This window comes from Polypterus senegalus, unplaced genomic scaffold (genome assembly GCF_016835505.1).
Source record: "Polypterus senegalus isolate Bchr_013 unplaced genomic scaffold, ASM1683550v1 scaffold_8751, whole genome shotgun sequence".
Taxonomy (NCBI): Eukaryota; Metazoa; Chordata; class Cladistia; order Polypteriformes; family Polypteridae; genus Polypterus; species Polypterus senegalus.
In genome coordinates, this window is record NW_024383693.1 from 1,889 (window position 1) to 14,596 (window position 12,708).

A 12,708-nucleotide genomic window follows, 5' to 3' on the forward strand; every position below is an offset into this window, starting at 1 on the left:
TTAAAGACTGCTTACTTCATTGTGTATACGACTGTAGGTGAATGAAAAGATATAACTCTGGAGAGGGCAATATACAATACAAGCGCCAGGTACGCTGCACACAGCGATTCACATCTGCGATAAATATGAATCTTCTTAGATGGTGCTGTCGCTCCACCCACGCCGCTTTAGAACACACACTGCCTGGTCTGTGCCCGCGCCGCAAGAGCAACTAACAGAGACACCCACCAACTCAAGACCATGGAATACCTCTCGCAAACTGCTCTACACGCCGCGATACAACGATTCACATCCGCGACAAACAAACTGTTTTACACACTGCATTCAGCGCATTCACAGCCGACATGATTTTTCTTAGATGGTCCTGTTGCATCCACCCTCACACTCAAGCATACACACTGCCTGGTCATGTGCCCGGTCGCAAGAGCAACTGACAGAGACCTGGCCACCGAAGTCTAAGACCATGGGAAACCCCTCGAAACTGTTTTACATGCTGCATACAACCATTCATATCCGCGACAAACAAACTGTTTTACGCCGCGATACAGCGATTTACATCCGTGACAAACATGCTCTTCTTAGATAGTCCTGCCGCTCGTGTGTTGCCTCTGTGTGAACCGGTCAAGCACAGAGAAGTTCAGCTGCTGAGAGAGCGTCTTGACTGTTGCAGGGCCTACATTGGTGAAGCAGGTGAGACGGTAATGAAACAGAGGACAGGTAGCGAGGTGGATGTGTACAAAGTGCAGGAGCATCTAAGAAGACGATGTTTGCTGCGGAAGCGAATTGCTGTATGTATCATGTAAAACAGTGTGCTATGGTGCACGTGGTCGCAAGGTCAGAATCAAAACTTGTTTTTAAAGACTGCTTACTTCATTGTGTTTAAACCTCAGTTGTAAAGGAATGTTTTAAGGATCCCATGGGATACCCTAGCTAACGCTTTACACGCTGCATATGGCGATTCACCTCTGCGAGAAACATGCCTCTATTAACAGTCAGCGTGGGTCGGAGCTGCATGTTGCCTCTACGACAGACCTAATATAAATGACGGCATTTTTCTGTGTCGCGTGTCTGAGTTGGTGGGCGTGGCTCATGCGAAGTGTCGTTGTATCCAATGGTCTTGGAGTTGGTGGGCATGGCTCCCTTCCTGCGTGCGCCATAGGTGTCTCAATTTGTCGGCGGCTTAGTAAATCCACGCCTTCCCGGCGTGCTTCCATGGTTGTCTTGCCTTAGTCCATGGTTGTCTTGCCTTAGTGAATTATATATATAGATTTTTATTATTATTAGTGCACAAATAGATACTTCATTTAACAACCCATGTGATAGCCCATCAACACCCAGTTTGGTTGCCCTTGTGGGACTCCAAGCCCAGCCCTAGATATAGTCCATTCACATCCCATTGCCCAGATAAATCCCGCATAACCCACTTGAAACCTATGTGGGCCCCTACAGGAACATGCTGGCTGGGTGACACCCCGTCTCGTTCACCATTTATAAGGTCTCCAGGCTTTTGGAAGGCGGGGTCATTTGACTAATGCACTAACTGCTAGATGGAGCTTCTGAAAGCATTGACTCATTTAAATTCTTTTTGTCTCGACTCACAAGCCAGGACTAATCATGCCAAGATGAGTGTTACTTTCATTTACTTTTCCTTATTTTTAAACCAGGAATTTGCATTAGCATCAAGTCATCTGTCATTCCTGCACCTGACAACATGTTAAGATTTTCCTCTAGTTTGGTTAATCCAAGGATAGAGTAGTGTATTATGAGTGATGTCACACCTTTATTAACTACTTTTATTCTGCATAATTTTCCAGAGCATTTATTACTAAATATAGTGGCTGAATAATTAAATGTGCATTAAAATCCATTCATTTGTGTCTGTAGTTTATAAGAAATATTGTAACCAAAATTAACAACAAAGACTAAGCCTTTTCCAGGTAGATATTCATTTGCTTAATAAGTAAAATGATGTATAGAGGGAACACTGCTTGGTTTTTTATGTGATATCTACCATTTTCTTTATAAGCCTAGCTCCTGTTTCAGAGTACTATTTCTAAATTTTTCTTCAACATTCAGTACTATCTGACTTTATATATTAGTTGAGAAACTAAACAATATGAATGTAAATTTATATTGTTACAAGTTGGATTCAGGGTTTTCTTTTGAATTACTCTCTGACAGTACAGGACATTTATTTAAAGTTCATTCCTTTAAACAAATTGGCTCCTTGAGGCTGTGTTCTGTTGCCTTTATTATTATACTCTACCAGTGTCCTGACTGTTCCATTATTTAGTATGCTGATGATACTATGGTGAGAAGATACATACAGTATCTGGGGAGGATGAAGGCCATTGCTTTGACTGTTTAGTCAGTTGGTGTAATAATGACTACAATGATTTCAATACAAAAAAATTAAAGATGTGATATTTGACTTTAGAAGGTGAAAATTGGTATGTTTACACCTTACTGTTTTAGGAGAGGATGTAGAAATAGTAACCGAAAAATAAAAATCTAGGAACTCACAATGCTCAAATCTGTAAAATTAAACTACTTAAAAATGTTTATAATAGTGAAGTTATTTTTATTTGCATTCATTCAATGGTAAATTGCAAACAGATGTGAGTACATCATGTTTTGGTGTGTGCATTTTTGGCACACACTATTTTTACATAAAAAAAGTAAGAGTGACCTCAGATCATTTAAAGGGTGTTGCTTTAATTAAACAAAGACATACCTTCTGTTCTGCGTTTTCCTTGGGAACATTAAGGAAAGATATAACCCCAGACACCTCAGAAACATAATCTTTTACTGCTTTCTTGGTCTGGATGACATGGATAGCCTTCAAATGCTCTTTCAATTTGGGGATCTCTATAAACAATAAAGCAGAATATGGTATTTGACTTTGAATTATTAGTTTTGTCAACAACAGAATTGATTTAGCCAGTCTGACTAAATGAAATTTAAAAATTAATGGTATGTTGTTAAGTTCTCCCTTCTAAATGTTTGTATTATTTTGGAAACATTACTTCTCTTGCACTAATTTATAAGATGTTACATATATGTGAACAAAATTTGAATTGTATATATTTTAGGTAATTAAAACTGTTATGATCAATCTTACGTAGTATAGAACAATGTTAAATATCTATTTTATATATCACAGGAAATATAGAAAAATAATTTTACATATTTTTCACAGCCTTACCAGTTTCTTCAAATGTTAAGATGTTCACATTTCCTTGTTTGATATTCCAGTACTCCTTAGAACTCACTGTAAACACTTCAATGGGACTTTCTAGAGCACTCTCCTCACGGTGCAGTTTCTGAAAATTAAACATTAGAGACTGAATTTTTAAACATATATAAACTATATTTTGAATGGCAGGACTAACAAAGTCATTGCTTACTTAACATCTGCTGCATGACATCATATGATCACATGTGTATAGCTGTACATCGATTTTGTGAGGTGTCACAGCTCATTCCAGCTGCTTCAGACACAAATTATGAACTTTGGAACACGACTCTCTAGTTTGTCTTACTGATGCTCACACACACACACACGCGACACACACACTCCTTTTAGGGCCAGTTAAAGACACCAATGAACCTAACAGTATTCCTTTGGGTTGTGAAAGAAAAACTGGAAAGCCTGAAAATAAATGACATAGGGACAGTATGCAAACTAGATCACAACTAATTGATATTACCTATTGATATACATATACTCCTCTCAAAGTAGGGACTAATTCTTTAGCCTGCTTAGCTTGAGTTTTATCATGTCATGCAGACTGTAAGTGAGCGCAAATGGGGAAATTAAATTAACAGTCTACTAGGAAATATTGAAGGCACATAGAACTGACTGCAACAGAGCAGTCTGTCTTGTGAATCAGCCACATATTATCTAAAATTCAAAGTTTTATTTTCAACTGTTGCCATCTTCTAAGTCCAATTCAATCATTGGAATGTTTCCTGAAAACTGACTCAGAACAGATCTTTGTGATGAATTATAGATCCCCAGCTGTACCTGTTAAGACTGAAATCCTAATTTATCAGAAACCTGTGGTTTATGCTGTCAAAAGCTCCAGTGAGATCTAAGGGAACAAAAATAAATATTAGGTCCCCGGCCGGTGCTGGAGCTCGCCGGGACTTCAGGAGGACGAGAGGAGGGGCTTGTGCCTCCTCCAGACCGCGAGGGGGCGTCCGCCCTGGTTATGTTGGGGGGCTCGGGTAAAGGGCTTGGAAGCCCAGCCCTGTAGGGACCCGGGGCCACCGCCAGGCAGCACCCGATGCCAGTATATCCCGTGTGGTCGCCCAGGGAGGACCAGAGGAGGGCTTGTGCCTCCTCCAGACCGAAAGGGGTGTCTGTCCTGGTTATACTGGAGGCCTCGGTAGAGGGCTTGGAAGCCCAGCCCCTGTAGGGGCCGTGGCCACCGCCAGGCGGCGCCCAGTGCCTTATTATCCGGGAGCCGGGCACTTCCGCTACACCAGGAAGTGCCGGGGAAGACGACAGGGGACACCTGGGCGGCTTCCGGTGCGCAGGCCGGCACTTTTGCCACACGGGGTGTGTCCACGGGAGATTGCCGGAAGCAGCTGGAGCCCATCCGGTTCCTATAAAGGGCCGCCTCCCTCCGGTCATTAGTGGAAGTCGGGTGGAAGAGGACGGAGCTGGAGTGAGGACTGGAGGCGCCAGGAGGAAAAGAGGCACAGGACTGTGTGGCCTGGACATTGGGGAATCGGTGCTGGAGGCACTGGGGTTTGAGCACGTGATTATTGTAAATATTATTGTAAATAAACAGTGTGTGGTGAAACAAGGATGTCCAGATCTGTCTGTGTCCGGTCCAAGTTCACAGTGGCGTGAGTCGCATGCGGATGGGCCGCTGGTACAAGACGGGGACCTGCATTTCCTTTCAAACAAAAGTCTGTGAACGGCTCCGCGCAGCAGCGGACCCCACACACTGGCCGCAGGAGCGCCCGCGCACAACCCCCAGCGGGAGCGTTCGCCCCAGAGACCGCCGCCGACCGCAGAATGGCCATCCCCGGTGCGGAGGAAGAACAGCCGCTGCCAGAGCGCAGCGCTGGCTCCGAGGGTTGCGCTGTCAGGACAGACAGCCAGGCCGGCGCGACGCAGAAGGCCACACCGCAGGCAGGGCCTCGCATGACGGGATCCGGGAGGTAAGTGCCCTGCCCTGCAGTAATCGGCCCTTCGGGGTCGCACTTACCTTTTCTACAGGGAGGGACGATCCGGATCCGCGCCCATGGCAGGAGCACGCTGGCCACGGGCTGTCGGCAGCGCACGGTGGCAGAAGAGGAGGCTGCGAATGGAGCCGCTGCGGCTCAAGAATCGCCGCAGCTGCGCGGCTGCGAGGAGGCACGCCACCGCACCCAGAGCAGGGGAGACAAGATGGCTGCGGGCTCGATGTCCCGCCTGGCTGACAGGCACGGATTGGCTGGTGTGTCTTGTGTGCCCGCCAATGATTGGATGGAGGTGGGACCAAGGAACGCCAGTCTCGTGCCTAGAAGGGACCCGATTGGGCCGGAAGGAGTGGCCCACAGGAGGCAGGCGCCGAAAGTGGAGCTGATGGACAGGTAAGCTCACGCGCCTGTCTCATTGTTTCCACCAGCTGCTCGGGCGGAGCCAGAGGAATCTCTTCGCCCGCCGAGTCGCCCTTGGAGCAGGTGTTGGTGATCTCGCGGCTCCATTTGGAGCAGCTGAGGGGGAAGGCAGTCGCTGGAGAGACGCTGCATCTGGACGGAGGATCGGCGCGACGCTGGAGCCTTTGGCAATCGGGACACCACGGGAAGGTGAGTAGTATCGTCCCGTAAAGCATAAAGGGGATCCGCCAACATGGTTGGACTTATTTAAGGAGGACCGACTTCGCGTTTATCCCCACAGCGGACGGGCGGTGCAGACGGCCGATCGGGCGAGGAGAGCGAGCACGCAGGCGCTGGCAGGACAGGGGCTGATGAGTGCCCTGGGTCCTAGCGCCCTGCGCCCAAGCCCGCTGCAGTCTCCTGTCGCCTGCAGGACGCAGACGGACTGATTTGAGCTGTTGCCATGCCTGACCCAGACCGCCAAGGTGTCCAAGAGAAGAAGGAGGTGAATGCTGGGACCTCCGATAGGAAGGGGCGCCTCGCTGGGGCGCGAGTGCCCGAGAAGGGCCATCCTCTGCAGGGCAGAGGGAATTCCTTGGGCGGCTGGGCGAGCTGCCTGCAAGAGCGGTCCGTGGACAGCGGAGGACAGGCATGGAACCTGTGGCGGAGGGACTCAAGCAGGCAAGTGGGGGGCTGTCGGAGGGGGGCAAGAGCACTGCGGTACAGGAGACTGACAGGACGCCGGGTGAGTGTCCTGGCAGTGCTTCTGGCCCTCCTTTTCTTTTCCACAGGCGGCCCCGACGAGCGGGAGGGCTCCACGCTGGGAGGTCAAAGGTGACCCAGCCGGTGGGGACGGCAGGGACGCAGCGCGGGCGCAGACCAGAGGGGCAACGCTTGGCCGGAGGGGTGCTGAAGACGGATGTCCCAGGGTGCCATGTTGGACCCTGGGGGCAGAGTAGGACCCTCTGGGGACGTGCTGCCTTTTCGGGAAGTGCCGCTCGACCCACGTGTCCTCGCTTAGCGTATATCCCGTGTGGTCCCGCCGGGGCTGGAACCTGGCGGGACGCCCAGGAGGACCAGAGGAGGGCTTGTGCCTCCTCCAGACCAAAGGGGCGCCCGCCCTGGTTATACTGGAGGCCTCTGGGTAGAGGGCTTGGAAGCCCAGCACTGTAGGGGTCCGCGGGCTACCGCCAGGCGGCGCCCAGTGCCTTATTATCCGGGAGCCGGGCACTTCCGCTACACCAGGAAGTGCCGGGAGGAAGACGACAGGGACACCTGACAGCTTCCGGTGCGCAGTCGGGCACTTTTACACACGGGGTGTGTCGCTGGAGATTGCCGGAAGCAGCTGGAGCCCATCCGGTTCCTATAAAGGGGCCGCCCCTCTGGTCATTAGTGGAAGTCTGGGTGGAAGAGGACGGAGCTGGAGTGAGGACTGAGGCGGCCAGGAGGAAAAGAGGCACAGGACTGTGTGGCCTGACATTGGGGAATCGTGCAAGAGGCACTGGGGTTTGAGCACGTGATTATTGTAAATATTATTGTAAATAAACAGTGTGTGGTGAAACAAGGATGTCCGCCTGTCTGTGTCCGGGTCCAAGTTCACAATATGTTATTTGTGTGTCAGCATTACCTGCAACTCATTTATTTCTTTAATAAATGCAGCTGCTGTGCCCTGATTTGGTCTAACACCTGACTGAAACTTGCCAAGAATAGAATACTTATTTAATTACTGCTTTGACTTGCACTTTACTTTAATAAGCAAGGTTTGAAACTGATCTAAAATTTCAAAGACAAAGGGGTCTAGAACATTTTTCTTAAATAGGGATTTAATTACTGAAGCCTTTATAGAATCTGTGAAGACACCAGTATGTAATAAAGTCATTTATGTAAAGTACATGGTCAATTAGCAAATCAGAGACTTTTTGAAAAAGTCTGTTGGAACTGGGCATGCGTAACACAAGGTTTAATTTGAGTAATTAATGTATTAACCTTAGTTAACTTTATCTGAGTAATGGAATTTAATTCACTGAGATCAGCATGCTGAGGTTGGTTGAACAGGGATCAACTTTAGAGGGATACAGTTACATCTAATATTGCTAATTTTTGTTTGAAATGTTCTGCAAAAGCTTCATGTTTCACTTCACATCATTAATGCACATGCTGTCATGAGGAAAGATTATCTCGTGAACACAAAGTGAATTACCACAGATATGCAGATGACATACCACTTTATTTACAGTATCTATAGAACAGCGCTTCCCCGATTCATTTTACCCTCGAACCCCCTGTGACAGACGAGGCCGATTGCACTCTTCGCTTGAGAAGAAGTATGAAAAATATGAGGTTAACACAGAAAACAGATCACCAATTGAAACTTTATGAATAATGGATATTTTATTCTCCATCAATAATTGTTTTGGTAAAGCCACTCAGTGTAACCCTCCTTCCATTTTCTAAATTTTTCGCGACTAGCTATGATTAAATGAACGGTGAAAAAGTAAGAGCTGCCGATGGTGACTTATTGAGGCAGGCAGGCGAGCACAATAGCACACGGGCTCCATGTAGTGCGGCGTCAGTTGATCTAAAATGCACGGTCAGATTAAATAAAATATATCTTTTCAAGTTCTATTTGGATATAAGTATTTTCTATTTAGTCGACAGAAATATCTTTGGTAGGAATGTAAGCTGAATTTAACTTACATTCCTACCAAAGATATTTCTGTCGACTAAATGAAATTTACTTATATTTAAAATTTAAATAGAACTTGAACAGATACGATAGTTCATAATACCCACGCAGCACTAAGTGCGCTCACGTAAGAGTGGAAGTCATGCATTTTAACAAGCAGCATATTGCACTGATACGTAAATAGCCTGCCCATTTAATTATTTAGGAATGGATAGATAAATTAAGATTTTATACAAATAATGTTTTTCATTTTTCTTCCTCAATGGATTCTGGCACCCCAGCAACAGTTGCTCGCACCCAGTGGCATAGCAAGGTCTGGTGGCACCCGTGTGAGTTTAATCTTGTCACCCATGTCCACCAAAATATAAAATGAAATTTATTAAGAAATCAATTTTTTATTCAATTGGTTAAGAGGTGATAATGTTAATTATTTTGTAAATGTATTTGGAGCCAGATAGGAATAAATCGCCAAAAACGTATCACTATTGAAGTCTTATGAACAAACACATCTCGAAAATACATCGAAATTGGAACAATAAATCATGCACACATTTAAGTTTTCATAGATTTTCGACATGAATTTCAAGGAAAACCAAGAAGCATCGAAAAATTTGAAAAATACGCTTTAGTACCGCCTTGGCGACGTAAAATAAAGGCAATAACGAGCCAAATCAAGAGAACGCCAATGATAATTTCCCAATACTGCCCCCTTCTTGGCCTCTGATTTGTCACCAAACATTACGCCAAATGGCCAATTAACCAGAATTATGACACATGATTTTGTCGCGGTGTCCCGCTCAGATATATAGGGGCCTTAAGATAGTGGGATGGGTTGGGAGATATTGTCTGTTCACTGTAGAACAATCCTAAAGTAAACTTGTTTACTTTATAGTCAGTTCTAGAGTGGACAATACTCTATCCACCCCACTGTCTAAAAACGCTTTTGCGTCGACTGTATTATTATGATGTTCGGGTTACAAATATCATCTTGTTGCACAGAACGATTTGGGGCTTATGATATATCTGTGGCAGGGATGAGACAATGAGTCACAGGACCGTTGTTTGTTTACTTGAGCACCAGCACAGTTCAAAAGAAATGAGACAGAACACCCCTCCCCAAGCACACACACAATAATACTAAATCATTACTGCATCACATCATTCACCCAATTTGCTGCAATTAGGGATTGTTAAAGCCCATGTAAATTATTTGACATGTTATTTTATGTAAGAAAAGGCGATTAATACAAAACCGGCAATTTTTATTTCACCCCTCAGAGCTAGTAATCGCGGCGGCCACCCACCACAACCACCTTCCTACGCCACTGCTTGCATTGCTGGTGCAAGCACCCCAATCGGAAGCGCTGCTATAGAACCTGAAGAACCTGAAGCTTTGGGCAGCCTTACATAATAACTGTCTGTTTTTTAATGGATGAGTAGTAACTTCCTTAAGATAAATAAGGAAAAATAAAATAAAATACGAAATTTAAGTTGTTGGTAAAAATGGAAATAATTCAGTTGTAATCATTGACTCTGACTTGATCTTTAAATTGTGGATTGTTTCATCTAGACTCTCTTATAAAATTGTAAGATGCTAAGAAATTAATTCACAGTTTTGTTTTTAGCTCCATAAATGCACTTCTTCTAAATAAAGACATTAATAGGCTGCAGTTAGCTCAAAATGCAGCAGCAGCAAGAATCTGAAGCAGAAAAATTTAAATTTGAGAACATCTCACTGGTTTTAGCCTCAGTACACGTGTGTTCTTTAGAAATAACTTTAAAATGCTATAAATAGTATATAAAGCTATAAATATTATTCCTATATTTTGGAGTGCCTGCCCCCTTCCATTCCCAGTTGTAACCTTTGATCTTCTAATAGTAATTTGCTTATTATTCCAAAGCTAAGTATAAAAGAAGCAACAACAATCTGGAATAACCAATTGAGACATTCCAGGCTAATACAGTGGAGTAGCAGTATTTTACTCTTTAAATATTTTGTTTATCCATGAATTTGCAATTATTAATATCTGCTTTTCTCTGTTTTCTTTTCCATTTTGTGAACACCACCATCATTTGATCAGAGTACCAAGCTGCCGTGTGTGATGTTCAATTAATAGCAGATACAACTGATGTAAATGAGACCCACTGCATCAAATCTTCTAGTACGAAGCTTAAAAAATAGAACTACTTAAATACATTTATGTTAGGTACAATGCCCAGTAGGGGCTGTGCAATCTTTTGGTTTTGAAACCCCAGCAGATTTTGTGTTTCACCAGCATTTCATCAATATAGTTTTTTTTTTTTCTTCTGTCCTCTAGACCTCTTACTGTTCAAATCACATACACAAAACAAGGCACTATGCCATCAGAGGCTTATAACAGAAAATATTTACATTGAACATTTTATGCTTAATTTATTAGAAAACTCAATGTCTCTTCTTTCAAATATTCCCATGTTTTGAGAGAGGTACTTTTGTCATTTCTAGTATTTTATATATTACACAGTACATGCATCGATCCAATAAATGCATACCTTTACTTGTTTGTTCCATTTGTCAATCACATTCTGCTTGACTTCCAGTATTTCTTTTACGTATAATCTCTGCTTTGAATGTATTGTCATTACATGAGTTCTGTAAATAGATATATTCAAAGTTACAATATTATTCCATACCTTTTACCTAGAAATCAAATGAGCCTTTTTTAATGATTCCAGTAATATTTTAAAATAAATATCAACTTTAATTCTAATATTATGAATAATATCTACTTATCTGTAAAATATGGTCATTGCTCAAATGTGTAATTCAACATTTAGTATAAAAACTGTGTTGCTTACAAGAAACTGAAATACAAATGCTTTTACATATTATTTATATGTTTGCTAAATGCGTGAAATATACAAAATCTACTTACTGCTTGTCTTGGAATACCATGTACATTATGATTACTGGGAAAGAAATGTAAAAAATATTTTAAATTAAGCTAAGAATAAATTTTCAAATTTATAATTTTCTACAAATTTAAAATCACAATTCACCTTTGAATGCCATATTCGTCTGTTTTGGTGCAGATAGCGATTATATTTTGGCACTGTCCTCTACAGGCAATGTCTTTCAGCACTGTATTCAAGATTTCTAATGCATTTTTGTCAGAATCTCCTCGGTTCATTTCCCCATAACAACCCAAATAGAATTACACCTGCTAATACACTATTTGAGGAATACACAAAAGGCATTTATTATTATGTAATAAAGGAGTTAAAAACAGGAAGTAATTAAATCAAATAAGATGCATACCTCCTTCCACATTTCATTTCTCTGTTTATTTGAATCTCCAGTTCCAGGAAGATCAACCAGTACAACTCGATCTGGTAGGTCACAGGTTTTTGGTACATAAATTTTAACAACTTTTACCAGAGGCCAGTAAGAACAGAATGTTCTATTTTTTGAACCCCCGCAACCCTGTTCCAGACTAAGTGAGTTAGAAAATGACTGGCTGGCTGACCTTATAAAGGGATTTATCCTCTCAAACAATTCGAGTGCCTGAAAGAAGTAAATAATAATAATAATAATAATAATAATACATTTTATTTAATAGGCACCTTTCTTAACACTCAAGGTCACCTTACAATAAAATTAAAACAAGTAGAATGATAAAATCAAAAAGCAATAAGGTACAGAGGTAGTTAGGTTATAGCAGGTTGGATAATGGATGGATGGATGGGTAGTAGCAAACATAGAGATAACAGGCAGTAAGAGTGTTAAATGTATAGTTGATATGCCAGTTTGAAAAGATAAGTTTTGAGGTCAGTTTTAAAATGTGTTATTGAGTCCAGTTGACAGATATGAGAGTGAAGAGAGTTCCAGTCTTGATGAGCACATTGAGAGAATGCTCGAGCCCCATAGCACAGAATTTGATGTGTGGTACAGAAAGTAAAGCTGCAGATGAGGATCTGAGTAAGCGAGAGGAAGTGGAAGTCTGTAGGAGATCAGTGAGGTAGGGGGAAGCTTTAAATGTTAAGAGTGGTATTTGCATTGTATTCTGTAGTTAACAGGAACCAGTGAAGTTGAGAGAGAATAGGTGTAATATGTGCAGTGGATTTAGAACAGGAGGTTATTATATTAGCAGCAGAATCTGAATAAGTTGTAAGTGATGGATAGTGTTTGTGGGATGCCAGATAGAATTGCATTATAGTAATCTACAGTATATGTGAGGTGACTAGGGATTAACCAATACTTCAGTACTGTGCTGCGTAAGAACAGGATGAAGTCTAGAAATGTTTTGGTGATGGAAGAAGGCAGTCCGAGAAGCATTATTTATATAGGAAGAAAAGAGCGGATACTGTCTAGAATGACACCCAGGCTCTTAATATTAGGTTTGTGTTAATTTTGTTAATTAAAATAAAAGAATGGTCTAGGGATTTAG

At 42.9% G+C, this 12,708-nt stretch overlaps 2 long non-coding RNA genes across 2 annotated transcripts; both read right to left on the reverse strand.

Moving 5' to 3' along the window:
- Window positions 1–2,737: 2,737 nt before the first annotated feature.
- Window positions 2,738–10,858, reverse strand: LOC120521566. The gene is made up of 3 exons (XR_005632146.1): window positions 10,814–10,858; window positions 3,206–3,323; window positions 2,738–2,868 (listed from the first exon to the last, which is right to left on the reverse strand). It is a non-coding gene; the product is annotated as an uncharacterized LOC120521566 (long non-coding RNA).
- On the reverse strand, window positions 10,851–11,449 carry LOC120521567. Its single transcript, XR_005632147.1, has 3 exons — window positions 11,321–11,449; window positions 11,197–11,230; window positions 10,851–10,913 (listed from the first exon to the last, which is right to left on the reverse strand). It is a non-coding gene; the product is annotated as an uncharacterized LOC120521567 (long non-coding RNA).
- Between the last annotated feature and the right edge of the window lie 1,259 nt (window positions 11,450–12,708).